The sequence below is a fragment of the Fukomys damarensis genome, unplaced genomic scaffold (assembly GCF_012274545.1).
Source record: "Fukomys damarensis isolate Sample0158 unplaced genomic scaffold, DMR_v1.0_HiC HiC_scaffold_14, whole genome shotgun sequence".
Classification (NCBI taxonomy): domain Eukaryota; kingdom Metazoa; phylum Chordata; class Mammalia; order Rodentia; family Bathyergidae; genus Fukomys; species Fukomys damarensis.
This window is the reverse complement of record NW_022900926.1, coordinates 61731344-61759234: the sequence shown is the minus strand read 5'-3', so window position 1 is coordinate 61759234 and position 27891 is coordinate 61731344. Positions and strand designations below refer to the sequence as shown.

General features: G+C 41.0%; 2 pseudogenes; one reads left to right on the top strand and one right to left on the bottom strand.

Moving 5' to 3' along the window:
* Positions 1 to 285: 285 nt before the first annotated feature.
* LOC104855231 lies at positions 286 to 27891 on the bottom strand (annotated as a pseudogene).
* LOC104855245 lies at positions 3319 to 22793 on the top strand (annotated as a pseudogene).

Here is a 27891-nt window from a genome sequence, read left to right as displayed (position 1 = left end):
GAAAATTTTGTTAAGAGACTAAATATAAGAAGTGGGAAAAAGGAGGCCAGGAATTTAGCTCAGGGGTGCTGCGCCTGCCTCACAAGTGCAAGGTCCTAAGTTTAATCCCTGGCACCAGAAAAAAAAGGGGGGGGGACTAGAATCATAAATGACAGCAACAACTATCATAATTTTTTAACTTTGTAATCGCACTTTAATTTCCTTTTAGAGTCAGTTAAAGCACATATTGTAATAATATAAGCTTAAATTATAAGAAATGTAATTATTTTTATTCTTTGTCTTTACTATCTCAGTTGCAAACATCTTTTAGTTTCTGGCATATGGCTCTTTATCTATTGCCACATTGATTTTTATCCAAATATTTTCTGGTTCTGAAAGTCACTGCTCCATCACAGGCCAGTTGTCCAAGAAGCTTGTGACTATCTTTCATAAGTCATCTCTTAAGGTCTGGTACCCACACGTATCTTGGTGTTCAGGAGCACCATGGTGACCAATATCTCCATGAGCCGCTGAATCCGAAAATTCTTCAGCTCTGATATCATTCATGCAATTCACCAACAAAGTATCTGCAATATCTAGTAATAGGACAAAATTAACTGCAGAAGAGGGAAGAGGTACTTCTTTTGAGGCTGTAGGATCCACAGTCACTGTGGATGTTTGTGTTTTCTTTGCCTCCATTTCATATACTGGTTTGTATTTCAGCTGGTTGAGGACTTCCTCTAGAAGCTGTGCCTGGTTTGATGTCACTGGAAAACCATCAAGGATCCACCCTTGATTCACGTATCTCATTAATAGCATGTACTGTGATGTTAACTAACAACGCGTCTTTCCTTTCCTTGGCAATTGCTGTGATTTTGCACATAGAGTGAGTTTAGAGAAATGATTGGTATCACTTAATTTGACTTCTTCCATTTTGGGTGTTCTGTTAGAAGGTGTAGTAGATGTAGTTTCACCTTCTGTTTCTGGTAACGAATGGTCCACTTGCAACAGGAGCATCTGAAGATGCACTGTGTGAGCCCTGCCTTCCTTTACTGTCCTCCTGCAGATCTGATGGAAGCTCTCCACCTTCTTTGTGCATTAGTAGGTCCTCACTGACGTTCTCGTTGTCATAAAATGCTCGGACAGCTTCTTGGACAAGAGTGCCCATACAAAGCACCTGAATAGGAAACTTTCTTTGTGGAGTCTTTAAAGTGATAGTTTGCCCACTAAGTGTCTTCCCAGTAAGCATCCTTCAGTAGCAAATGAAGGGAGTTCAGGCTCTGTGGCTCAGCTTGAGAAGGAAGGGATTTTTCAGTGAGTCTGGGTAAGCGCGTGGGCCAGTATAGAATTGTTGCAGGGTGGTACATTATCTGTCACTTTTTCTGGTACAGCCCCATTCTCTAACCATGTTCTTACATTCTTCATACTCTTCTATCTGGCGCGTCTCTTTTATCCAGTTCTCTAAGTTTTCCTTCAGAGGGATTAGGAAGCATGTGCTTAGTAGGTTTGTTCATATATGGGCTTTCTGTGAAAAACAATTCCTTCCATCACACATCATCTTAGGTGGAGTCAGATCATGTATCAACATTCGATAGCCTGCCACTCTGGGGGACAAGTCAAGTATTTGAACCAAAATTTCTCCACATACATTATAATGCTCTTTCCACAGCAATCTGTTTTTGAACTTCTTTCTCTGAGGATTTGTTCTTCAACATCAATCTTGGCTTCTTTTGCCAAAGCTGTTTCTTGACCAAGAGCATCCTGGAAATCTTCAAGTCATTTTTCCTCATATTGCTTTTCTCTGAAGATTCTGTTTTGCCATAAAACCTCCTTTTCGTGCTGAACGTGCATGAGCTGCACAGCAATCTCGCACTCCTGTTGGGACTGTCACATGAGCCCGTGTGTCAGCTGCTTCTCCCGGTGAGCCTGCTCCTTCGTGGGTGATGAACTAACTGGTCCTGTACCAATCTTCACCATCTTTTCTCCCTTTGCTGTCGTGCAAAAGCATCTTCTTCTAGGCACTTCAGGATTTTTTTCATGTAGTCACCATCTGAGTAAGAGTTTAACGAGTAGGTAGTTGTATGGTCTGCTGTATCTAAACCAGTCTTGGATGCATTTTCTTTTGCCTCAAGATCCTTTTTATTAATGCTTCAAACTTTATGATCTTATCAGCAGTGACATCTGCTGCCTCCTATTGCTTTTTCATTATTTTGGGGGCCTCTAGTGCTTTCAGAGAGTGTGACTGGGTACAAGTTTAGGAATCTGTATGGTAGCTGCTTGCATTTTGGCCATGATTTCATTTTGTTGTCTTCTGTTAAACATTGCTCTCAGGAAGCCTCACTTTTTGTGTTTTGAAATTTTAAATGTTTGGTACTTGTACATCAGTCAGGCTACTTTTTTTTTTCTTTTTCTGAAGAGCAATATACACTTGACATAGGAGTTTTGTTGCTGCTGCAGGCTTTCTGAGCTGATGCTTAGGGCCATATTCTTACCAAGCTGCAGCCCCAGAAGGTGAAGTGTTGGCTCCAAGCAGGAAAGATTATGAAGTATGGCTTCTAAAATCCTGCTGTCTGAAAATTCACAAGCAAAGCCCTCCACCTGGTTGCAGTCTTCAGGCATGAGCTCAAGCTGCAGCATTTCAATTGATACTAATCAAGATGGGGGGGAATGAATGGGGACACAGCTCATTAGAAAGAGCAGATGGGAGGCCTGGGATGTAGCTGAGCAGAGCCAGCACCTGTGTGCTTAGTACAAGGGCCTGAGTTCGATTCTCTCTCCTCTCCAGGTCCTGAGTTCAGTCTGCAGAGATGGAGCAGTGGAGCCACACCTAGCCTGGTAAGAACAAGAGGGGAGAGGAGGACTGTAACAACTATAACAGCAACAAGTATCAGAAACTTCCTGTTGCTCAGTATCATGCTAAACACATTATCTACCTGACCTACCAGAGAGGCAGGTACCATCAGTATTCTGAGGACACTTACGTATTTTGCAGGTGAGAAGATTGAGGTATAAAGCTATCAAGTGGCTTGTTAATAAAGGACAGAGCCGGGATTTTTACCAGGGCCTACGCTCCGAATCCTGGTACTGTTTCACTAAATTGGAACTCATCTTTCTCTGTACTGTCAAGCTAATGTGCCTTAAAAATAAAATAAATATAAACATTGATTTAAAGGGCGCAGAAGGTATTCACAGCTTTTTGTTTGGAAAGACCATCGTTGCAGGGAGTTTATTATGCCCATTATAGCTACTGCCACATTTCCATATTTAGGTCTCCTAAACTCATGGTGAGACGGGAGTTTTAACAGCTGCCTTGGGACTTCTGCACAGAGCTTGGTAGTGATGTGCACTGTGTATACAGAGTATGCCCACGACACAGCCCTGCAACATCCTACAAGGTTCACCCACCACAGTAAGAAGAGATCTGCTTCATTAGACGGGGTACGCAGAGCCTCCCACCCCTCTTCTATGCCCACCTAAGGTTCCCTTTGCTCCTTACCAAGCTGCACTCCGCTTGTTCCAGGGTGTTACTGGTCACCTCTGGAGAATGATGCCACCTTCAGCCTACAAATGACTCACACAGCTATGCGGGCAGCCAGGGAGCTAGAAGAAGAGGACAAGGGACATGTGACTCCGCCCACCTGCTGTGAGGTCTGCAAAAGCTATAGTGAAAGCACAGCGACTATCTAACCTGTCCCACAGGAGGATACAAGCTCCTGCCTCAGCTCTAGTGCAGCCTCAGAGTGGTGAGCAGCTCCAACATTTTTATTCAAGGCTGCGTCTTCACTCATCAGATCCACATTGGCTTTTCCACGATGTGTATCTAAGAGCGTGTTTGGTAGAAGCATTTGGGGTGAGCAGAGCAGTGATTTAGTTCATCTCAGCTTCCTCATTACGGCCAGTTAGGTTTGCCACACTGATTGCAGCGTAGTCTTCCAAATGCACTGTGATTTGTCCTGTGAATCTGGGCAGAATTGAGAAAAAGGAGCAAGTTTATGTTAACAACTCCACTGCATTCCAAAGAAACTGCCTCTTCACTTGCATAGGGACAAGGGTATAGAGGGCTGGCTGTCGGGGCCCAGAACTACTACACAATGCCCAAAATGAAAACGGGAGTTCTAAAGCCAGAACAGCAGGCTCCTGGCCTGCATCTGTAGGAATATCTAGAGCCACGGGTGGGAGCTTGCAATTTAAAAATTCCCTAAGAGTGGGCTGGGGATTTAGCTCAGTGGCCCCATGCCAGCCTTGCAAGTGTAAGGTCCTGAGTTCAATCCCTTGTACAAAATTAAAAAAAAAAGAAAAGAAAAATAAATTTTATTATGCATATTTAAAGTGCATAATATAACAGCATGAGATACATATGGATAGTAAATGATTATGATGGTGAAGCAAATTAACATATCCATTGTCTCACAGTTACTCATTTTTTGGTTTGTTTCTGTGGCAAAATGGCTAAAATATAATCATTAAGCAGGAATCCAAAATAAAGTATAGTTTTAGAATCCATCATCTTCATGGTGTACATTGGATCTCAGACTTATTAATCTTATATACTGTTGAGGTCTCCTTTTAGAGGAGGGGACTCGGGGAGACGACCGCGGACACAATTAATGACCAAAAGCTGATGGCTAATGGCAAAGTTTATTTCTGACACAAGGTGTTATATGCTAGTTTCAAGGCCACACACACAAGCATGATCTCAGTGGTTTGATGATTAACAGCAGTTACGAGCAGTGATTAACAGCAGTCATGAGCAGATACACATTGTTCAAACTAAAGACATAACATCTAGCTAAAACAGCATCTGTTTATGACTAAAAGGGAGTGTAAACCAGAAGTAGGAATAAAGAAGGGATTAGGGGGTTGTTTGTAGGTCAAGGGACTTGGCTCCAGCACGTCGCCTTCGGGACACCTGTGCCCCGGTGAGAACCAGCATTCCGGGACTTGGGGTCAGTGCTTCAGCTGTCCATCCTCTCGTGCCCCAACAAGTCCCCCTATTTATTATATTTAGAGCAGGGACTTTCCCAGCTCAGCAGAAAGACTGTGTCTGTCTTAGGTGAGAAATGTCTAGAGAAATCCCTTACCCGTCACTAAACCATGAGAAGTTTAACATGCTCTGTCTTAGGTTGAATATTTCTCCACAATTCTCTTACCCATCTTTGACTACCAGCCTCTGCAGGGGTTATATCATAGGTTGCATAGGTTGTGGAGGCCTGACATGTAGTTGGAGGCCATGCATCTAGTTGGCCATATTCATTAAAGAGGAGCTTAATATTCTTTTTTGTCTGCTAAGGGTTTCTTTCTATTTCTATCAACATTTGTAACCCTTGATCCGCATACCAGGACTCATTAAGTTTTACAGGCATCATTACAAAGGGAGGTTGTCTCAAAACCATCACAGAATGAGAGGAAGTCCTCAAATCTGAAAATATACAATTGGTCAATTTACAATTAAAACAGTTAATATTATATTCATTATCAGTTTCATAAACAATCTCTATATATCCTACTAATAACATATAAGGAGCATTAACACAAGACATATTCTTTTTCTTTTTGCCTTTGTAATTGCACTTCTCCAAAGGTAGCAGCAAGCTTTTATATATTAATCTGAGGGAATCCTGTATCTGTCCACCAAGGTCCTGCCGATAAGCCAGAGTAGTAGAATTCCCATGGGACCAATCCATGAGCTTTCGGGACGTGACATTAAACTGTCGTTCCAGTTCCATTTTGTCCTTTCCAGATAGAAGATGGTCACAGTTTGCGTTTTGGAATGAAATTTCCACTTGTGCACCGAGACACATCCTGGAATTTTCTCTGCTGCTTCAGTGTTGGGGTCCCAATCCGGTTTCCTCAATGGAAACCCAGCTTCAAGCTGGGAAGTGCAGGTAAGGATAGCAAGCATAGCAAGAAACAGGTGCTCCGGTGTATGAGCTTTTCTAGTTGTGGCCATGATTTGTTCTGCTTTTTGAGTGAGGCTCTTAACTTGGTCCCACATTGGCAGGTCAATACCTATCTATCTCTTTCGCTTGTTTCCAATGGCAAGGACAGCCACACAGTGAGTGATGTTAGGTCCTGTCTGAGTTGCAATTTCCAGTTTTGGGAGAAAGCCCAGTTCAGGAGGTGGAGGTTTCCGTTTGAGAGCAAGGTGCTGGCGAGAGGCACCATGTTGGGATCCAGACATTTTCAAAATCAACAGAGACGTAGGCATATCCTGGTCCCAGAGCAAGGACTTTCATGGGGACCCAGTTGCTCCACTCCTGCAATTTTGCATGCACAAAAAAAGGTAATTGTAAAGAAGAAGAGAGAGAAGATTGTAAAATACATGTGAAGTGTCTTTGTGCTCTGGATAGTGGATCAGCAATGCAAGGCAGATTAAGAAAGTTAATGACATACAAAGCAAGATGCAAGCATGCAGTTGGGGAAGTACACACACTCTCAGGGGCAATTCCCCCTTTTTATTTTTGTTAACTGTAGTTTGATAGTATAATGAGCACGCTCAATGATAGCTTGCCCTTGGGGATTGTGCAGTATTTCCATCACATGGGTAATGTCATGTTTTGCAAAATTGTTTACAAGCATGAGAGTTATAAGCACGACCATTATCTGTTTTTAGTTCAGCAGGAACACCCATAACGGCAAAGGCAGAGCACAAAAAGTTTTTCACATGAGAAGTTTTCTCTCCTGGAATGCCCGCAGCTCATATGAATCCTGAAAAGGTATTAATAACAACATGAATATATTTAAGCCTTCTAAAAGGAAGAAAGTTAGTAACATCCATTTGCCAAATCTGATTAGGAACACAGCCTCTAGGATTTGTGCTGGGAGGAGTCTGTCTCAGGTGCAGAGGACGGCAAACAGAACAGGTCCGCACAATCCACATGGCTGTGGTGAAAGGAATTTTCCATTTTTGATGTAATTGTCCTGCATTAGAATGTAACATTTGGTGTTCTTCTTCAGTGGAAGCAAATGCAACAGTTAATAATTTATCAGCACAATCATTACCATAAGTGAGTGGACCTGGGAGTCAGGTATGAGAACAAATATGGGTGATGAACACAGCATTAACTCTTTCTCTGAGGAGCTGTTGAAGAGCCTGTAACAATCGAAAAACAGGAGAAGAAGAGGCACGGAGTATGGCTATGGGAAGCAGAGGGAAAACACAGGCAACATATTGAGAGTCTATAACTATATTCACAGGTTTAGAAATATTGAACAGCACACAATACACAGCAAATAATTCATTATGTTGAGTAGATGAGTAGGGAGTAGACCATGTGAAGAAGAGCTGCTGATCTCTGAAAATTGATATCTTATTTAGTTTAGTAGCATCAGTGAAAAAAGTCTCTGCTGAAGGAATGGGGGATGAAGAAACAATAGAAGAAATAATGCAGTTATGTCGAGATAAAAAGGACAACAAGGGATCACGAGGTAAATGAAATAAAATTTGTCACGCGCCATTATTTCCGGGTTCTTCATGCCCTGCATGAATTCCGGAGGTGAATCCGCCGGTGACGGTGGTTCACGCCTGCGCAGAAGAGGCGCTTGGCTCGTCAGAATGACGCAGGCCGGCATTGACCAATAGAAATGGGCCATGTCACCCGAGAGGCTATAAAAGGCAGGCTCGCATCCGGCTCGGGGTCTTTCCGCCATCTTGAAGAATGTAGAAGAAACTCCAATAAAGCGTGCATCAGAAGAATCCTGAGTGTTGCGTGCTCCTTGCTGGCGAGGTGCGCGCGACAAAAATTTTTCTGTAGAAATCAGCTGAAGCAATCTGAAAATCGGGAGAGAATTGCTGTAAAGTTTGAAATTGGCGTGAAGTGAGGGGAAAGTGAATAACATCAGGGTTAACACCTTTTAACTATATTATACGAGTTTGCCCTGAAAAAATGAGAGAGGCAATTAGTTCAAAATATGGCATGACTTTGTGGGGAGGCTGAACAGGAAGATAAATCCATTTGACAGGAGAGTTTGCTTGATAAAGAAGTCCTGTGGGGCTGTCAGGAGTGTTAATAACAAGAAAAGAAAGAGGCAATTCATTAAGAATAAGAAAATTAAACCGAGATTGTAAAGCCCTTTCAACAAGTTGTAGTTCTTCTAAAGCCTTTTCAGAAAGGTTTCATGGGCTGTCTAAAGCAGAGGGTCCTGATGATGTACAAAACAAGTTAGGCAATTGGTAATTAGAGATGCCTAATATGGGATGAATCCAATTGATGTCTCCCAATAGTTTTTGAAAATCATTTAGAAATGTAAAGATTTTCTTTGAAGAGTAATTTTTTGAGGTTGAATCTTAGATGCCTGTAATCTGAATCCTAAATAAGAGTAAGGATCATCAGTTTGAATTTTTTCTGGAGCAATTTGAAGCCCATGGTATTCTAAGTCTCTTTTGGCATCAGAAAACAGAGCCTGTAATTTCAATTTATCCTTCCAGGTGAATAAGATATCATCCATATAATGTATGATGTAACAATCAGAATATTCATTATGTACTGATTGTAAAGCCTGAGATACAAATAATTGACACATAGGGGGAGAATTCATCATTCCTTGAGGCAACACTATCCATTGATATCATTGCCTAGGTGATGCATTATTGATAAGAGGATAGGAAAAGGCAACTTCTGATCATCGGGATGTAAAAGAATAGTATAGAAGCAATCTTTTAAATCTATAACAATCAAATGCCAATCTTGAGGAATTACAGAAGGAGAAGGGAGCCCTGGCTGCAGAGCCCCCATGGGAAACAATGAATTATTAACTTGTCGTAAATCAATCAACAATCACCAATTATCTGATTTTTTTCTTGATAACAAAAATAGGAGAATTCTAAGGGGATAGTGAAGGCTCTATATGTTCTCTTTGTAATTGTTCTGTAACAATATCACGTGTGACCTGCAATTTTTCTTTAGTAAGGGGCCACTGATCAACCCATGTAGGGTCTTCAGATTTCCAGGATATTTTAATAGGAGTCAATGGTGCAGGCCATTCAGTGGCCCCTATGAAAAAGGAGAAAAGGAGAGAGTAGCCTTCCACTGCCCTAATAAGTCTCTGCCTCAAAAGTTGAAAGGAATGTCTAAAATATATGGTTGTAAATATGCAGATTGATCATCAGGCCCTTTAACCATAAGCAACTGAGATGATTGGAGTGTATAGGGGACAGTAGAACCCACTCCAGTTATGGCACAATAAACTTGGTTATATGGCCATTTAGAGGGCCAATATTTTTTGGCAATAATAGAAACATCTGCACCAGTATCAGCAAGCCCAGAAAATTTTTTGCCTTGAATAGTTATTTCAAATTTAGGTTAATATTGGAAATAGGAGTGGCCCAAAATACCCGAGGATTGGTGCTGCCAAATCCTCCTTGATGAGTTTCATTCTTTGTTTTGGTCTTAATATAAGATAACAACAGCAATTGAGCAATGTTATGTCCTGCAGAAATCACCCAGTGTATGGGGGAGTGTAGAACAATTTGAATTTCACCTGTAAAATCAGAATCTATGACTCCTGGCAAAACAATGATTCTCTTAGTAGTTAAACTGCTTCGTTCTAAAATCAGTCCTACTGTACTTTCAGGTAGTGGGTCATATATTCCAGTGGGTACTTTGATAGGGATAGAAGGCACTAGTTCACAGTCAATACAGGAGGGAAGGTCCGGCCCGGCACTTTCTCTTGTGGCATGAAGGAGGGAGCTGATGGTTGGAGGACTCATTTGGAAAGAGGCCGGTTTTTATTTGTTGGAGGGACGGCTGCCCTCCTTCCTCCCATTTCCTGGGACGGGGAAGGAGTTGACTGGCTTTGTTAGCTTTATAACGGCACTTGCTAGCCCAACGATAGCCACGTTGACAGCGAGGGCAAGGCCTAGGAGGGCCTTTTTTAGAAGTTTTTATTTTTTGTTGTTCCTGGGGACAATTTTTCCTTAAATGCCCAGGCTGCCCACACCCAAAGCAAGCATTAGCCTTTTGTGCAGCAGCTAATGTGGCTGCCATAATGCACACTTTGTGTTCCTGGGTGCCTACATTCCTGCACATCTTTATGAAATCATAAATTGTTCCTGAATTTTTGATTGGAAGTATTAGCCTTTGACAGTCCTCATTAGCATTTTCATAAGCCAAGATCTTTTTTAATTGTTGTCTGGCTTCTTCACCCACCACACTCCATTCAATGGCAACCTCCAAATGGGCGATGAAGTCCACATAGGCTTCATATGCTCATTGAACAATTTTCATATAGCTGAGCTGAGACTCGCCAGAAGGGGTAATGCGGTCCCAGGCTTCTAGGGCAAGTTCAGCAACAGTTTCAAAAAACTCAGGAAACCTGAAAGCCTTCGCTGCTAAATCAGACAGATTGGCCATAATCCCAGTACCTGTAAGCCATTCAAAAGTTATACAACCCCTAGCACTGCCTTGCATAGCATTTTGTCTAGCCTGATCGCGAGCCAGATGATCATACCAAGCCCTCCACTGCAAATACTCCTCCGGAATCAGCAAGGTACGGCACAAAACCTTCAGATCATGCAGAGCCAAGTTACAATCATGTTTAACATAAGCAGAAAGCATTTGTTTTGAATAAGCAGAATGAGGGCCATACTGAGAGACTGCCTTTTTTTAATCCCACCAGAGATTGCCAGTCCATGCCTATATGAACACCAACAACTTGTTCTATACCATCAGCATTTTCTTGTACTGGAGAAATGACAGGGAACGCATGGGAGTCTTCCTGGAAAGGGGCAAGCCATTCGAATTTATCAAGTAAGGCAGAAGGAGAGCGTGAGGACTGGTTTTAAGATATTGTCAGATTTTTTTTGTTTTATAATTTAATTTCTGAGTATAATTGCACTCATTAGCAAAATCATCAGTAAATTTAGCGACAGGATAAGTCTGAATAGTTTTCTGTTTATAACAATCAGTTCTGTATGGAAACTGAAACTGCTTTTGAGTCAGATTCGAGAGGCACAGACAGTTCACAGGGATCTGAGCCAGAAATAATTAGCTCAGAATCTTCTGCAGTTTGCTTTAGAATTTGTTTAGCCTGTTCCACTATCTTATGTTTAACCTCAGGGTTATCAAGTACATATTCAGGTAAAGATGCCACTGCAACATAAATATTAGGGGGATGGCCAGATGGATATGGTGCCAGGACAGCTCGAATTAGGGCTCATACTGGCTAGAAATGAACTTGTCTCCACGTTCATTCAATATTGGCCTTAATGCATTTCCAGGTATCATCATCCATGGTGCCTTCATCTGGGAGCCATGGATTGTATTCTCTGGCAACATCAATACAATCCTCTACCCTTTTTTTTAGAAATTCTCACCCCTGCTGTTTTAAAGAAATGATGCAGCAGGGGGAGAAAAGCTCCGAACTTTCCTTGATTTTGCCCCATCCCCGGGGTTGTGTCTGACTCACCACTCACGTCGTTCCTGATTCTGTTTCCCATTTCTGGGTTCTGCCGAGTCCCTGTTCAGGAGCCACTTGTTGAGGTCTCCTCTAAAGGAGGGGACACAGGGAGACAACTGCGGACACAGTGATGGCTAATGGCAAAGTTTATTTCTGACACAGGGTGTTATATACTAGTTTCAAGGCCACACACACAAGCATGATCTCAGTGGTTTGATGATTAACAGCAGTCATGAGCAGATACATACACATTGTTCAAACTAAAGACATAATATCTAGATAAAACAACATCTGTTTATGACTAAAAGGGAGTGTAAACCAGAAATAGGAATAAAGAAGAGATTAAGGGGTTGTTTGTAGGTCAAGGGACTTGGCTCCAGCATGTCGCCTTCGGGACACCTGTGCCCCGGTAAGAACCAGCATTCTGGGACTCAGGGTCAGCACTTCAGCCGTCCGTCCTCTTGTGCCCCAACAATATACTTGGTACTTTTGTTTGCCACGCAAGACCTTTTTAGTTTGATTTTTGTCCTATTTATTTTTTTGTTCATGGCCTGAGATTTTGGAGCAGTACCTAAAACTCATTGCCACAGTCAATTTCACAAGGTTTCCCTGCATGTTACCTTTCAGGAGTTACAAAAGCTTCTGGGTAACAGAAGTTACAGGCACTTCTAGTCTTAAATGTAAATAAATAAATGTGCATTTTACCTATTTTTTTATTTTTTATGTGGCATGTCTCCAATTTATTTTTAATAGCAAAATTTGATTTTTATCAGCATCATTTATTGAATAAGCTTTTCTGCTTTTTGTTCTTTTGGAGCCCTTGTCAAAAATTAGTTGACTCTACAGGTTTGGATTTATTTCTATGTTTTCTGCCTTAGTCCACACGTCTGCTTTATGCCAGTATATACGGTTTTCATTATTATAGCTTTTTTATTCTTTTTGTGTGTGTGTGTCTATGTGTGTGGTACAGGGGATCAAATTCAGGACCTTGTCCTTGCCAGGCAGGTGTTGTGCCACTGAGCTACATCCCCGGCCCTATAGCTTTTTAAATATAATTTTAAATCAGAACATGCAATGCTTCAAACTTTATTTTTCTTTCTCAGAAATGTTTTGGCTATTTAGAATCCCTTACAATTTCATACATATGGCTTATTTCTTTCATATTTCTGTGAAGAATACCATTAGGATTTTGATTGGGATTGCATTGAATACAGGCATTGTTTTTAGTATGGACATTTTAACAATATTGTTTCAGTCCCTGGTCATAGGATAACCTTCCACTTATTTCTGTGTCTTTAACAGTTTCTCTCATAAATGTTTTATAGTTTCCAGTATAATAAATTTACTTCACTGGTTAAAATTATTCTTAGGTATTTAATATATGTGCTGCTGAAGCAAGCACATTCTTAGGTATTTAAAAATCTTAATGTATGTTATTTGTGTAAGCTGAAATTGTATCCTGCAACTTCACCAAATTCATTTATTAATCCTGTTTTGATTTTTGAATCTTGCTTTTTTTACACGTGAGATCAAATTATCTACAAAGAGATAATTTTACTTCTTCCTTTCTAATTTGGTGCCTCTTATTTCTTTTTCTTGTCTTATTGCTCTTGATAGTGCTTTTAGCATTTTGTTAAAGGTAATGGATGAAAGTGGACATTTTTGCCTTATACTGGATCTTAGTGGAGAAGTTTGGTTTGTCTCATTAAATATTATGCTAGCTGTGTGGGCTTTTCATAAATGATGTCTATTATGTCAATGAAATTTCCTTCTGTGCCTAAAATGTTTAGCACTTACTCTTAAATTTGTTAAATGATCATGTGGCTTTTAATCTGTTGTCAATATATCACACTGATTTTTGTTTATATTAAAACAGCTTTGTAGATATGAACTCGGGTCCTTGAGCTTGTGAGACAGGTGGTGGAACCACTGAGCTACATCCCTGGCCCAGTTTGTTAATATTTTACTGAAAAATTTCACATCAACATTCATCAATGAAATTGACCTGTAGAGCATGCATGTGTGCGCGCATGCATGCACGCACACAAGCACACACACAATCTTCACATCTTTAAGGACAAACAAGGCAAAATTCTCATTTATAAATTAATTAGCTGGCTTCATGATACTGTGACTAAGAATGGATTTTAGAGTCAAATGGACTTAGGTTTGAATTCTGATCTGATCGTTTTCTGGTTGTGTAACTTTACTTTAGATGTAATCTCTCCATTTCTTCATTTCCTCATCAGCAAAATGAGGATGAGACTATAGGTGTGTGAGGATAAATGTAAACAAGTATGTATTGCACTAATCACAATGCTTACCACACAATTAGTTTTCAGTATTATTTTAAAATATTTACAGATACTAAAAATGCGGTACATACTTTAGATATGTAAGTTATACTTCCTGCCCTCCAGGAGCTTGCTAATAGCAGGGAAGGTGGACTTTCTAAAAAAGATTTTTTACTTCTGGGAAGATGGTGGAGTAGTAAGCAATGGCAAGTCAGCCTCTCTGAAACTGCAGCTATGAGCTCATAGACTATGTTTATGTAAATGCAAAGGAATTGAAATTATCCCACGCATGTTATCAGACCACAAGGCAACACAATTGGTAATCAATGGCAAAAGAAACCAGAAAAAAGAGGGAGGTGAATCCCCAAGTCCCAGGAGAATTTTTGAAATGAGAATATTACAGCCCACAGGCAGAGTGAAGTGATGGACTTCAAGGCAGAAGAAGGAGGCGACAAATTGCACATTCTCCCTTGACCCCTGGCTGGTGGTGTGAGAGAAGAGGCTCAAGCCTACAGAGATGTGATGATGGCAGGGTACTCTGGAGGCCTCCATGGAGAAACACACCAGTGGAGCTGAGCTGTGGATGTGGTGGGCTACAGTGGCTGGTGAGTGATTCCAGTCCAAACGTCCTCAGGAGAGGGAGACTGACTAGACACCATTTTGAGGTGGGGCCAGCTGAACCAGGCACTGGCAGGAGCCATGCATTTGCTCCACCTTGGGGCTACCAGTGTCTGCGTGAGGCACAGCCCTGGGAGATGCCCACAGTCAGGGAGACAAGATCAGGCTGGCAAGAAACATCTATAGGGTGGTGGGCTGAACAACTCAGGACACAGGACCACAGCCAGAGATCACAATCAGCCTGAACTTCTGCAGCACCCCACCCTAATCCTACTACTGAGGATCATACAACATAGATCTGGGATCTTCTTCCTTTGTCACCAGTGACAGTAAAGGCACACCCTGAAGTGGACACTACCACAAAACTGTGGAACCTATAAGATAGCCAAAGGCTTGAAATCATAGAGCCCTCTCTTTTTTTTTTGCTTTTTGTTGTTGGCTGTTTTGTCATATATTTTATTTTTGCATGAGTGTGAACACTGTTTTAATTGTTTAGTTCTTGGTTTTGTTTCTTCCTTCATTTCCATCCTGTCTTCATCAGTCTCCAAAAGCTTAGGTAATCTTCCTTCTAATCTCTTTCTCTTCTTCTATTTCTTTATTTTTTCCTATCCCTTTTACATTTTCTCACCAGAGGCTAAAATCACTATATTGAGGGGCTATTTACTGTGCATAAATTTCTGGTTTGTTTTAGATTTTGTTATATAACTGTAAATCTTGTTTATATGGTGGCAAATTAATAGTTACCATGGTTTGTCATTTTCTAGGCTGTGCTAGATCTTACTGTTATTACTGATTGTACTGTTAGTCAAGGTGACATATGTGTTCTAATAAGTTGTTCTTCCTTGTATGCCAAGACTGAGATTGTCTGAGAGTCATAAACAATACCATTAGAATGGTACCAAAGAACCAGGGCTAGGCCAAATAGGCAGCAACTTCTCATCTCTAATAAAGTAAAGAGGTAGGATCATGAAAGATACAAAAGCCCAAATCTAGCCATACCTAGAAGATATCTCTGAAAAGTAATCATTTTGTAAGGTATTCTTGATACTAGTAATAAAGCTACCTACCATAAGCAATTTACAAGCAATCAAGGCAGAAAATAAAATTTTAAAAAGTAGAAAATGAGAAGACATGAAAGCAAGATGCAACCCCAGATCTCCAGCTTGCTTAAAGCAAACACAGAGGGAAGTGAGGTGGAATGAATCAAAAGCCGCCCATCTGAACTCTCTGAAATGCTAACAGCAGAAGCAACAAAGCAGATGAATAAGGCTCTAGAAAAAAATAAATCAGAAATAATTTTTCAGATAATTTGAGGAGATGATGACCATAATGGTTAGTGAATTTAGAATAGATGCAGATTTTAAAAAATAGAGGCACTGAGGAAAATTCCAAAAACCAAGAATGCCCAACAGAGGAAAGAAATGGAATCCATGAAACAGATTCAAACAGATATCCAGGAGATTAAAAATTCTACTGAAAGTATATGCAGCAGAATCAACCAATGTGAGGTTGCAGATCTAGAAGACAGGTTTACAGTTAGTGATTGTGAAAAGAAAGATTTCTCAAAAATAGCAAGAGACCACAAAGTCAATCCAGCAGCTACTAGACGATGCAAGGAAGAATAACGTAAGATTGATTATAATCAGTGAAAAACCAAGAGACAGCACAAAGGACATAGAAAAAAATCTGTTCCCAGAAGTAATGGCAGAAAAATTTCCCAAACAGGGAAAAAGAATTGACATACAAATAGAATTCCTATTATGCATGATAAAAAAAATCTACACCAAGGCATATAACAGTCAAGATTCCAGAAATTCAACATAGGAACAGAGTATTAAAAAAGTAACAGAAAAGAAACAAATCACCTATATAAGAAAACTCATCAGAGTCACAGCACACCTTTCAACACAAATCCTAAGTCAAGGAGAGCTTGGAGTGAAGTTTTTCAAACCCTAAAAGAAAACAACCTCCAACTGTGATTGATGTATTCCACAAAACTATCTTTCAAAATTGCTAGAGAAATAAGATTCTTCCACGATGAAGGACACCTGAAGAAATTCATGACCACCAAACAAGCACTTCAAAATGTTTGGAAGGGTATTCTAGAAGAAGTTAACATATGAGCTCATAGACTATGTTTAGGTAAACGCAAAGGAATTGAAATTATCCCACACATGTTACCAGACCACAGGGCAACACAATTGGTAATCAATGGCAAAAGAAACCAGGAAAAAAAATGTGCTTGAGATTTTTAAGGTAAATGGATCCAACTTGAGACCATGCCCTTAGGTGAAATCAGACACACGTTTAAACATCTCATTGTTTCTCTGGTGTGAAAAACTGGAAGTGTAAATAAGGACAAAAATGTATAATTGATACTGAGAAATAGGAAGAAAATGTTCAAATGGGAAGGGGAACAAAGGAGGGGAAGGAGAAAAGAAGGAAAGGAAAAAGAATAGAAAAAAATGCACAAGGCTTTTGTAATTAAGGAAGGGAAGAGAGGTTTGAAGGGGTGGGAGGAGCTTAGAGAGAAAAGAAGGATCAAGATATATTAGGTACAGGTACAAATTCTCTATGATGAATGTGATCATTATATGTATCTAAAATGTACTGATAAAATAAATTTTTAAAAACCCTGAAGAATTATAGGACTAGTGATTTAGCTCAGTGGTACCACTGCTTGCCCCACAAGCTCAAGGTTCTGAGTTTGATCCCTTGTGCCAAAAATAAAATAAAATAAACACCCTGAAGAAAATAGATACAGAAGGACCTTACTTCAATCTGATAATAGCCATTTATGATAACTTAATGCCAACATATAAAATGTGGAAAAGATGAAATGTTTTGCTCTTTAATCAGGGATAAGTCCAGGATATCACTATCAGCATACCTATTCAATATCATAGTCAAAACAGCCAGAGCAATGAGGCAAGAGAAAGAAATAAAAGAAATATGCATAGAAAAGAAAGAAGTCACATTATCATTATTTGTAAATAATATTATTGTTATATAAAAACTCCAAAATTCCATCAAAGAACTCTTAGAATTGCTTACCAATTTCAGCAAAATAGGATGATACAAAATCGATACAGAAAAATCAATAGCATTATTGTACACCAATAGTGAACTCACCAAGAAAGAAAAGTAGGAAAAATTAGGTATGTAGGAGTTAAGATAATCCACAAGTGAAAGACCTCTGCAACAAAAAGTATAGAACTCTGAAAAGGGAGACTGAAAATAAATATCAGAATATAGAAAGATGTCTCCAGCTCCTGAATGAGCAGAACTAATATAGTCAGAATGGCCATATTCCCAAAACTGAAATGCAGGAATTAATGCAGTCTAATCAAAATACCAACAGCATTAAGAACTAGAGAGATCAATGCTAAAATTGATATGCTCCCAAAGAGACCTCGAATAACAAAGCAATCTTGGGGTAAATGAGCAAAGCAGGAGGCATCACAATCCTGGATTTGAAGTTATGTTGCAAATCTACAGTGATAGAACAGAATGGCACAGTCAGAAAAACAGACATGTAGATCAATGCAAGAATAGAGGATGCAGAAAAAACCTCAGGCAATTCAGCCACTCCATCTTTTACAAAAAGGTCAAAATATACCTAGACAAAAGATAATCTCTTTTGCAAATTGTGCTGGGAAAACTGACTATCCACATGCTGAAGACTGAATCAAGACCATGCCTGACCATGTACTAAACAAAAATTGAAATGGAGCCCAGAATTAAAGGTAGAAAGGTTTATTTGCCTGACAGTTTGTAGTGGTTTCAGCGCTTGGTTGGCTGGCTGTAAAGCAGGGTGGCAGAGGGGCATCGCAGAGGAGAAACAGTTCATGGCAGAAGGCAGGAAGGTAGAAAAGCAGTTAAAAAGCAGCAGCAAGTGACAAGCTGTAAGCACAATAACCCTCTTTCTGTCCCTTATATTTTATCCAGGCCACCCACCGTCATGGCAGGCAGCACCAACACCCACTGTGGGGTACTGTAATCTTAGCATCACACCACGGATCAATTCCAGCATCACAGCCTTAATCCTAGCCTCACTCTCTAGATCCAGCCACTTCCAAAAAGCTCCATCTATGACCACATGAGGCTCTGCAGGGACATCCAGATACAAGCCAAAAGATCAAGATTCAAAGTTCTCAATGGAAAGCACTCAGTTTGCCTAGTGTGAAAGATGCATCAGGCAAGCTCTAACACTGAGGTGATATTGCTTGTGCTTTTTTTTTTTTTGGTACCGGGATTGAACTAGGGTCAATCAAAAAAAATCAGCAGACCACCAAACTGCTGAGCTAAATCCCCAGCCCACTTGTGCTTTTTTTAAAATTTAATTTTATTGGTACATTTTATGTGTTCTCTGACCTTGGTGGAATTATATGAGCTTAGTCTGTATCCAGGAATACTATGATGAATTCTGGATATTTTAAAGATTTATTAGGGTACATAAGAAATGATGTGTCTAGAAAACACCCTGAAAAATGGGTCAGTAGTTTCATTTTTCTATCCAGAGAATACTTGATGTCACACATCACTTGTCATGTGACAATTTTTGACAGATAAAGTTATTGTGGTGTGTCGTCTACTTTATTTACTGGACTTGGCACTATGCAACTTCTGGCTTTTCCAAAGACTTAAAATGATCACGAAAGGTAAACATCCTGAATTGGTTTAGGACATTAAGGCAGCCACAAGAGCACAACTAAAGATGCTCATGAAAGGAAGAATTTTTTTGTGGGGTACTGGGGACTGAACTTGGGTCCTTGTGCTTGAGAGGCAGGTGGCAGAACCACTGATCTAAATCCCCAACCCCTTTAAAAGACTTTTAAAACTGCTTCAGAAAGTGCAAAAATGATGGCTGTTTCAGTCAGTGCTTACTAGAGAAATGGATTTAATGCTAGATAAAGAAATATATAAAAATGTACATGATTGGCTTATAACAGCTGCCTACAGTCAAGTGTGGAAGAGTGCAAAAGGGCTCTCTCTATGCCAGAGATCCAAAGGATCCAGTCAAATGCTTGGGGATCTCTGTAGTGTCCCGTGTGAGTCCACATCGGGAGGCTGAAGGGTCTGTGATGGAAGCTTGAAAGGTCTATGCTGGAAGGCTAAAGGGTCTGGACTGGAGGCCAGGAGACAAAGTCGATGGTGAAGGTCAAGACTGGAGCTTCTCTGAAGAGTAAATAAATTCCTGGAGCACAACCATGACACAGTTTGTGGTATTTTCAGCCAGGCTATGACATTACATAATCTGTGCAGCGACAGGTAGCACTCTTAGAAAAACATTGCCTCACTAGGAGAAAGTAAGATCTAGACTAAGAGTTGCTTTGCTTCCATCTAGCAAAAATCAAAAGCAATGCTTGGAGAGGTTAAGTTATTTACAGAATTATATCTCAGAAAAAAGTTTAAAATTATTTATATTAATAATAAATTTAGCCTCTGACAAGGTAAAATTCTAAATGATTGACAGAGTAGGACAATATGATTCAAAATGAATACAAAAACTAATCAGTAGAGATAGACCAATAAATCATACAGATAATAAATTAAGGGCATAAATAAGGGCATTAAAAGTTATAACTGCATCTCATATATTTAAGAAAGTAAGATTGAACATAAAATATATGAAAAAGGCTCAAATCCAATGTCTAGAGATGAAAAGTATAATGTCTGAATGAAAAAAAAAATGGATGGGATTAAGAACAAATTAGATGCTACAGAAGAAAAGATTAGTGCTCTTAAAGACGTAGCAAGTGAAACTATCCAGCATGTGTACATTTATCTTGAGGTCCAACTTAGAAACCCCAAGTTCATCCCTACTTAGGAAGTATAGGTTGCTAGACAATCAGTGGAACCACCCAAGAAGTGCCAACTAGAAGGCCAGAAATAAGCTGATCAAACCCTTTTCTAAAACTTTTTACTTAATCTTAGTCAAGAAGTGGTTCTAGAACTTTTCAAATACTATGTGAATATGGTCCTAATGAAACAAGACTCCATTATAAATCCATTAAACATTTTTTAAGCATCTACTCTGTGATTGATACTAAGCCCTGCATAGTCCCAGTTTGATCCTTATCATAACAAAGCCTCTATCCTAAAGTAGAAGTGATGAATTAGAATGCCAATAAGTTAAAGAAGGCTCACGTTAATTCAGAATGGAACAAACTATACAGGCATCAGGGAAAGTTTAGAATTCTTGACTGACTGCCCAAATAACAGTCAACAATTTGACAACCATCTTGGAGCCATTAGGGATTGAATTCCCAGACATCGGTCTAAGAACTCAATTTTGTACTCCTCAGAGTTTAACTCAGTGGTTCTCACAGCTTGGTGTTTATTAGAGTCATGGTACCAAGCTGCAGTTAGAAAACTGTGATTGATATGGATGACTTTGTGGGTAAGTTATGGGTTTTCAAGAGTAATTTTCACTATACACAATTTTTTGCTTTGCTAAAAAAAGGCCTCACTGGACAAAAAAATGCAATGCCATGGAATAATTGTGCCTGAGTAGGGGGCAGAACTGGATTTTATTAGAGATTAGTGTGGAAGCAAGCTTGACAAAACACCAGAGAAGATCAATTTATAAGAAGGAAAGATTATTTTTGGTTGGTGGTTTCAGAATTTCGGTCCATGGCCTCTTGGCCTTACTGTGGTGACACGGCACAGAGTACATGGCAGAACACAACTGCTCACCTCATGGTAGCCAGGAAGCAAATAAGGAAAACTTGCTTTATAACAACCCTTCCCCTGGAACCCATCAACCTATGAATCCATACGTGTACAATCCTTACATGAGGGCAGAGCTGTCATAGTCCACCCACAGCACCTGATGCTATCTGCAGTTGGGACCACACCTTCCCAACATGAGTTTCTGGGAGACATTTAAGACCCAAGGTGGAAAACCTGCTCCCTCGTCACATTAGCTGTATTATTTTCATCATAACTGGCCATTAAGCCATTTCTGGTGTTCCCACTTTTGATTGAACAAACACGGACCTTTTTTTTTAAGGTACTGGGGCTCAAACTCAGGACCTTGTCCTTGCAAGGCATATGTAGCACCACTGAGCTAAATCCCTGCCCCACACTGACCATGTTTAATTTCAAGGATGAAGGCATTTGCACAGCTGGTGTCAAGTTTGCTTAAATTGGCATCAACTCTCCTGGCACTAGCCTTGACCCAGGCTATCACTTATCCCCCAATAAAGAAGGTAGAGGTGAACAGAAGGCAGAGATGTAGTTACTCATTGTTTTCTGGGAGGTGAGGAGACTTAATCAGTGGCTCTGAGTGTCCATTAGGTCTCTGGAAGATGGAGATACTAATCCTTCACACTCCCTAATCCTAGCCACCCTGAACTATATTGCTTTCTTAAGACTGGAACTCTGGCCCCTTGTACATATTGCCCCTCTGCTTTGCTGATTACTCATCTTTGAAAATTCAACGGAGGACCCCCTGCTCTAGAAAGCAGGTCTCCTGCTGTGGTTCAGGGGAAGACCCAGGTTCCTGGGTGTGCTCCAGGGCTGGCTTCCACTGCCCGTGTAGCTCCATTCAACTTTTGGCTGTCAGGTCCCCCATGTGGCTCTAAGAAACTTATCAAGCAGAACTGACCTCTCATTCATTTCTGTACCTTATTATGACTGGTAAAAGGTCAACATTTTTTCAGTGAATAAAAGGATAGAAAGTTCTCTTTTCCATCTTGCAAGGTGGTAGAAGAAAAAGTTAAGAAGCCAGACACTAAAGGAGAAACCTGAAGCCAAGAAGGCTGGTGCCAATGACACAGATAAAAACATTTTATAATAAAAAGGGTAATGTAAAGGCTAAAACACCCAAGGAGGGGCAGCCCCACTGTGCCTGCATCCCTGTCCTGGCTAGAGGAATTGGTAGATTCTCCCAAGCCATCATGTATTACAGAAAGAACTTGCAGAAGAGGAAATACTCAGCTGCTAAACCCACAGTTGAAAAGAAAAAGAAGGTTCTTGCTACTGTCACAAAATCACTTGGTGGTGATAAGAATGGTGGTGCCCGGGTGACTAAGCTTTACAAAGATACCATCCTACTGAAGAGATGCCATGAGCCATGGTAAAAGCAAAAATCCCTTCACTCAGCACAGGAGAAAACTGGGAACAGGGATCGCTCCCAGGGCCATCTTGGTCATCCACACCGGGCAAGACAGAGGCAGGACACTAGTTTTCCTGAAGCAGTGGCCAGTGGCTTGCTACTTTAACTGGGCCTCCTACCCTTAATCATGTTCTTCTGTGTAGAACACACCAGGAACTTATCACTGCCACTTCCACAAGAGAACTGATATCAGCAATGTGAAAATCCCAAAACACCACCTCGATGCTTAATTCAGCAAGAAGCTGCAAAATCCAAGACACCAGGAGGGCAAAATCTTTGACACAGAGGACGAGAAATACCAGATTCCAGAGCAGCTCAAGGTTAATCAGAAAGTGGTGAACTTACAAATTATTACCAAAAATCGAAGCTCTTCTTCAGCCTAGGTTAATGTGATATATTTTTGCTCTGACAAATTAATCTGTCCTCATAAACTGGTGTTCTAAATTTCTAAGAAATAAATTAACTGTAATGTTAAAGAAGGATGGAATGACACCTCTCTAGGACTTCAAACAAGATAACCGATGTAAAGTATGAAGCAGAACTGACATAGCAGGCCTCCATAGTGGTCATTCTTTTTCACCACTCCTATCCCTGCCAATGCCTTCCTCTCAACAGCTTTTGCCTGACCCTTTCCCCTAGTGTCAGAGGTGACTTTAGAGGAATGTGATACGGGTGATTGCTTCTTAGTAGGAGAGAGAGGATTCTGATGCAAAATGTGTATGTTTTAGAGTAGTTTTAAGAGGTTACAGATTCATCAATGGGTTGTTTAGAGTGATAAATGATGACCTTGTTCCTTGGAATATTTATAGTAAATCAGGTGCAGCCTGAAGCTCAATAAACACTATGGAAAGCTGAGAGTTAACACCACCACCGCCATCGCCAACAAAAGATGTTGAAATACATCATGAGTGTTATGATGACTATCAGAAACAAGCAAGAGTAAGTATTAGCTGGGCCTTGTGGTAAAGGTCTGTAATCCCAGGAGTCTGGGAGGCTGAGGCAGAACGATCACTCATTTGAGCCAACCCTGGACAGGTAAGACTGAGTGAGAAATTGTCTCAAGATTAAAAATAAAATAGAAAAAAAAAATAGAATGAGATAAGGATTTAGCTCAGTAAGGCCCTGAGTTTAACCCCCAGTACCACAAAGAGAGGAAAAGTGGAAGAAAAGGAGGGAGGGAGGGAGAAACAGAGAGAGGAAGAGAGAAAGAGAGAAGGGCAGAGAGAGAGAAGAGATAATGTTAAAGGGCAAACTCAATTCTAGGGGAAGTAAAGCAGCTCTGAATATAAATACATGTAGACTTGATCAAGCAGTAAAGAATATTGACCACTAGAGGGAGCTCATGCCTTGAAAAAAATCAGTTACTACTGGGGTCACCATAAGTTTCTAATAAATCAGTAATGACTTGGCCTTGAATTGGTTTTGGAGGCTTCTTATACTATGAAGGTGCCAGTGGGATGGGTGACAGAAATGTAACTCATGTGAATGTATTATAAATAGCTATAAGTGTTCAAAACAGCAATATCTGATCATATGTGTAATTACAGCTCTAATTTATTTTCATCCAAAACATATTTTTAAAAGTATTTTCTTTGAAAAGCCATATTTACCCAAAAAGTGAAAGGTGTAAGATGGTTTATTTTGTTTTCACTTATTCAAGGAATGGAAGATTGGTGTCATAATTTTATCATTGTGTGTACACGAATCATGGTTCAGATTTATATCACACTCTGTGATGTGCCTTTAATCTATTTGCTTTAATGTCATCTCTGCTTTAATTAATTCAAGCGTTCCTTTATTTCCCCTTGGTTTGTCATGATAGTTTCCGTCATGACAGTGTTTGCCTGGGTAAGTCGTCACAGCCTAACCACCTTGCATAGCATCTCCCAAATGCAACTCACTTGTACATCACTTTCAGACAATTGAAGTTGGCACTGGGGATTGAACTCAGGGCCTCATCATGCTAAGGACACATTCCACACCTCTGAGACATATTTATCACATAATTTGCCTTCTCAGGAATCTTTAGTAGTTCCATATTTCCACAAATCAACAAACTGCCACTTGGCCTTAAGATCCAATTTCATATTCCCTCCTCTTTAGGCCTTTCAACTCTAGGCTGGAGTAACTTTCTCCCTGTCTTTTCTGAGTTCATTTTCCCTCCTTTATCACTTTATTGCTGTATTTGGTCATTGCTATGAATATGTCTTAAACCATCTCCAAGACCAGCTTCCTTAAAGGGAGGAATCCTCTCAGAATGCCTTGTTCTAGCAGGTTGCTGATGCTGAAAGCAAGCCAAAGAGAATCCGGCTGGGGAGATACTTGGAGGTGGAACTGAGTAGCTTAAATAGCCATTATCTCTTGAGATTCAGAGTGTTGTCTAAACAGCTTGGTGGTTGTGACCTGGAGCTGCAAATGTGACTGCAGTAGATGGTGGCTGGGCTTGAGTCATCTGGATGCTCACGAGGCTCAATGTTAGATGCCTTCTTCACATTCAAGTCTGGCCACCTGAGCTGGGGTACCAGATTCTCTTGTCATTGGCCCAGCACTTTACTCTCTACAGATGGTCCCTCCATGTGGCAGGGATGGGCTTCCTCAAATCACAGTGGTCTCAAGTTAGACCTCCTACCTAGGTGGCTGACTTCATCTGTATTTTAAAGGACCATATAGGTGTTTTTTGTTTGTTTGTTTTTTATTCCTCTGTCTAGGAATCACACAGCATCTCTTCCTCAAGTGCCAGCTTGGATGTGATTTGGAAAGGCAATGAAGATGAGGATGGATATTTCCTCAGGAAGCAAGCTTTGAACCCAGTTATTTCACTAGCAAACATTTCAACATGGAAAACTACTTGAGGTGTGGAAGGGAGAAGACGTCAGGCCAATCAGAAGAAACAAAAAGCATTAAGGTGATAGAAACTTACTTTTAAGGCAAAAGGGATGGTCAATCACTTAATACATATGACTATAAATCTTTTTACAATCTTCTGGAGATGTGGGGTCTATGTTCAAATGAGGTAAATGTGAACACGTTCATCCCTTGTATATAAAGGGATGGGAAGGGATGAGGATACTGAATACTTGACACTGGGTAGGATTTTTTGCACTGTCCAGCAGAACATAGAACTGATGCTACATAAAAATCCAAGACAAGATCAAAACATGTAATACAATTTCTACTTTGCTTTCTGGAATATTCACTCCTAAAAACTCCACCTTCTATGTGATCTGACTTCCTTTAGTATGCCATGCCATGAGGAAGCCCAAACTAGCCTACATGATGAGACCAGAGAGAGCCATTATGAGAGTAGATGGAGAGATGGACACCCTGCCTGCTAAAACCCTAGCCCATGCAAGCTGTGATACATTAAGAACTGATTGTGGCTGTTTTATGTTATTTTGTTAATATTTTGTTTTGTTTTTGGTACCAGGAATTGAACTTGGGACCTTGTGCTCATGAGGCAGGTGGCAGAACCACTGAGCTAAATCCCTGGCAAAGATTTAAACTTTACACTTTTTTTTTTGGCAGTACTGGGGAATCGAACTCAGACCTTGTGCTTGCAAGGCAGGCACAGTGCCACTGAGCTAAAAAATCTCCAGCTCTGATTGTGGCTGTTTTAATGTTGTACAGTGACTTTACATGCAGCAATAAATAACAGATGAAGGCTGCAAAAAGTTTTGTGACTATGTGATCTGCCTTTCTGTTCATCTTTCTTTGTTTCTAACACGGCATGATACAGATGTTATTATTACTTGTTCCCTCCCACAGATACATGCCAAGGCTCACCAGATATGGCCTCTGTCATCACTGGCCCTGCTACTGCACCTCCTGGTAGATGTGATAACACCATGGTTCCACCTCATCACTACCACACAGGAGCCTGTTTCCATGCAGGAAATTCTGCTAACATTTGGCATTTAGACACCAGCACCTGAGTCTCCCTGACCAATTTAAGCAATTTTCTAAGGAGGGGAACACGTTCTAATTCCTAGAAACTGGGCAGATGGAGTCTTCCAAAGCCTGTGGCTGATTTCCTCAGCTCATGGTGACCAGCCAGGCTAGGGCAAGGTTACTGTCCCTCAAACACTTCTCCCATCGTGAGTTTTTCAGGCTCCAATTACTAGGTCTCTGTTCATCCATATTCCCCAGGTTTCTTTTGGCTTCCCTTTAGGGAACTGTTTTGTGTTTTGGTTTCTTTACCCAATCACTGCTACAGCTCAGTGAGAAGGATCATCCCTCCGATTTCTGAGCAGGAATGTATGACTCACTCTTTCTGTGGTCTTCTGTGAGCTGCTGGGATTTATGCACAAACAACAGGACTGCAGAAGGCCATCTTGAGAATGTGGAGGTTCTGTGAACTGAAGGAAACGTGAACAGTAAGATGGAAAGGGAGGAAAGAGGGACAAAGCAAAGTGGAGACTAGACACTTTCATAGATGAAGTAAATGTGAATGACATCCACTCAAAGTGTAAAGGAACGAGGGAGGGAAAGGGATACTGGATGTTCTCATTTACAGTCATAACTTGGATTTGGTATGGGATGGGGGACGGGAGTGCACTCCTAATCTACTCAGATTTTTTCAGGCGGCTTTCAGCTAGTGGGAGTCGACTGGTGGCACTGGAAAGCCAATACTCTTTATCCCTAATGGCCCTTTACAGTTGAATCAAAGACTGAACTAATATTTAGGGTAAAGTATAAAGTTGTGAGAAAGAGCCGTGTGGATAACTTCAGATCTGCTCTTTCACTCTTAGGCTGAGTGGGAAGTGCCCAGTTCTTTTACGTCAACTGAAGCTTTGCTCCTTCCTTTCCCGTGGCCCCTGACGCTCATTTAAAGGTTAACGACTTGAAATGGGCAACATAATTGAGACAAGCCCGGGAAAAAGTGGTGTTGGCATGATGGGGTAGAGCCAAGACTGGAGAAGTGCCAGTGCCCAAATGGCTCCTTTTGTCCTTCTGCCCTGTTAATTGTCTCAGAAGCACAGCATAATATTCTCAGGGAAAGGAACGACCACTGACCATGTTCCAAGAAAATCAGTAACAACACCCAGCTGCCTCTGAGGGGAAAGAAAACGAAATCGGGAAGGGACACGACATTCTGAGAATTGTGCCAGAGCCACCCGCCACTCTCTCCGACCCCACAGTGGGGTCTTGGCGCTGTGGACAACAGAGGCACGGGCAGGAGAGCGCGCGGGCATCGTGGGGCGCTGGCAGGCGGCAGAGGGACGGTGGGGGGGCTTCGGGGAGGCTGGGCCCAGGCTCCCTAGCTGTCCTCTCCCCAAGTCCTAGGCGCCCCGCACGCCGCAGCAGGGCCCCACAGGTCGCCCTCGGCCCCGTGGAGGGTTTGCCTTTGGCCGGGCGGAGTCCGAGGTGCCGAAAAAGAATGGGGCGCAGGAGGCCGCGCCTCACCAGCTTCCGGTAACGCGCTCGCGGGGAGCGCGCATCCGACAAAACACACGCACGGCAGAGAGGCCACGAAGTGGGAAT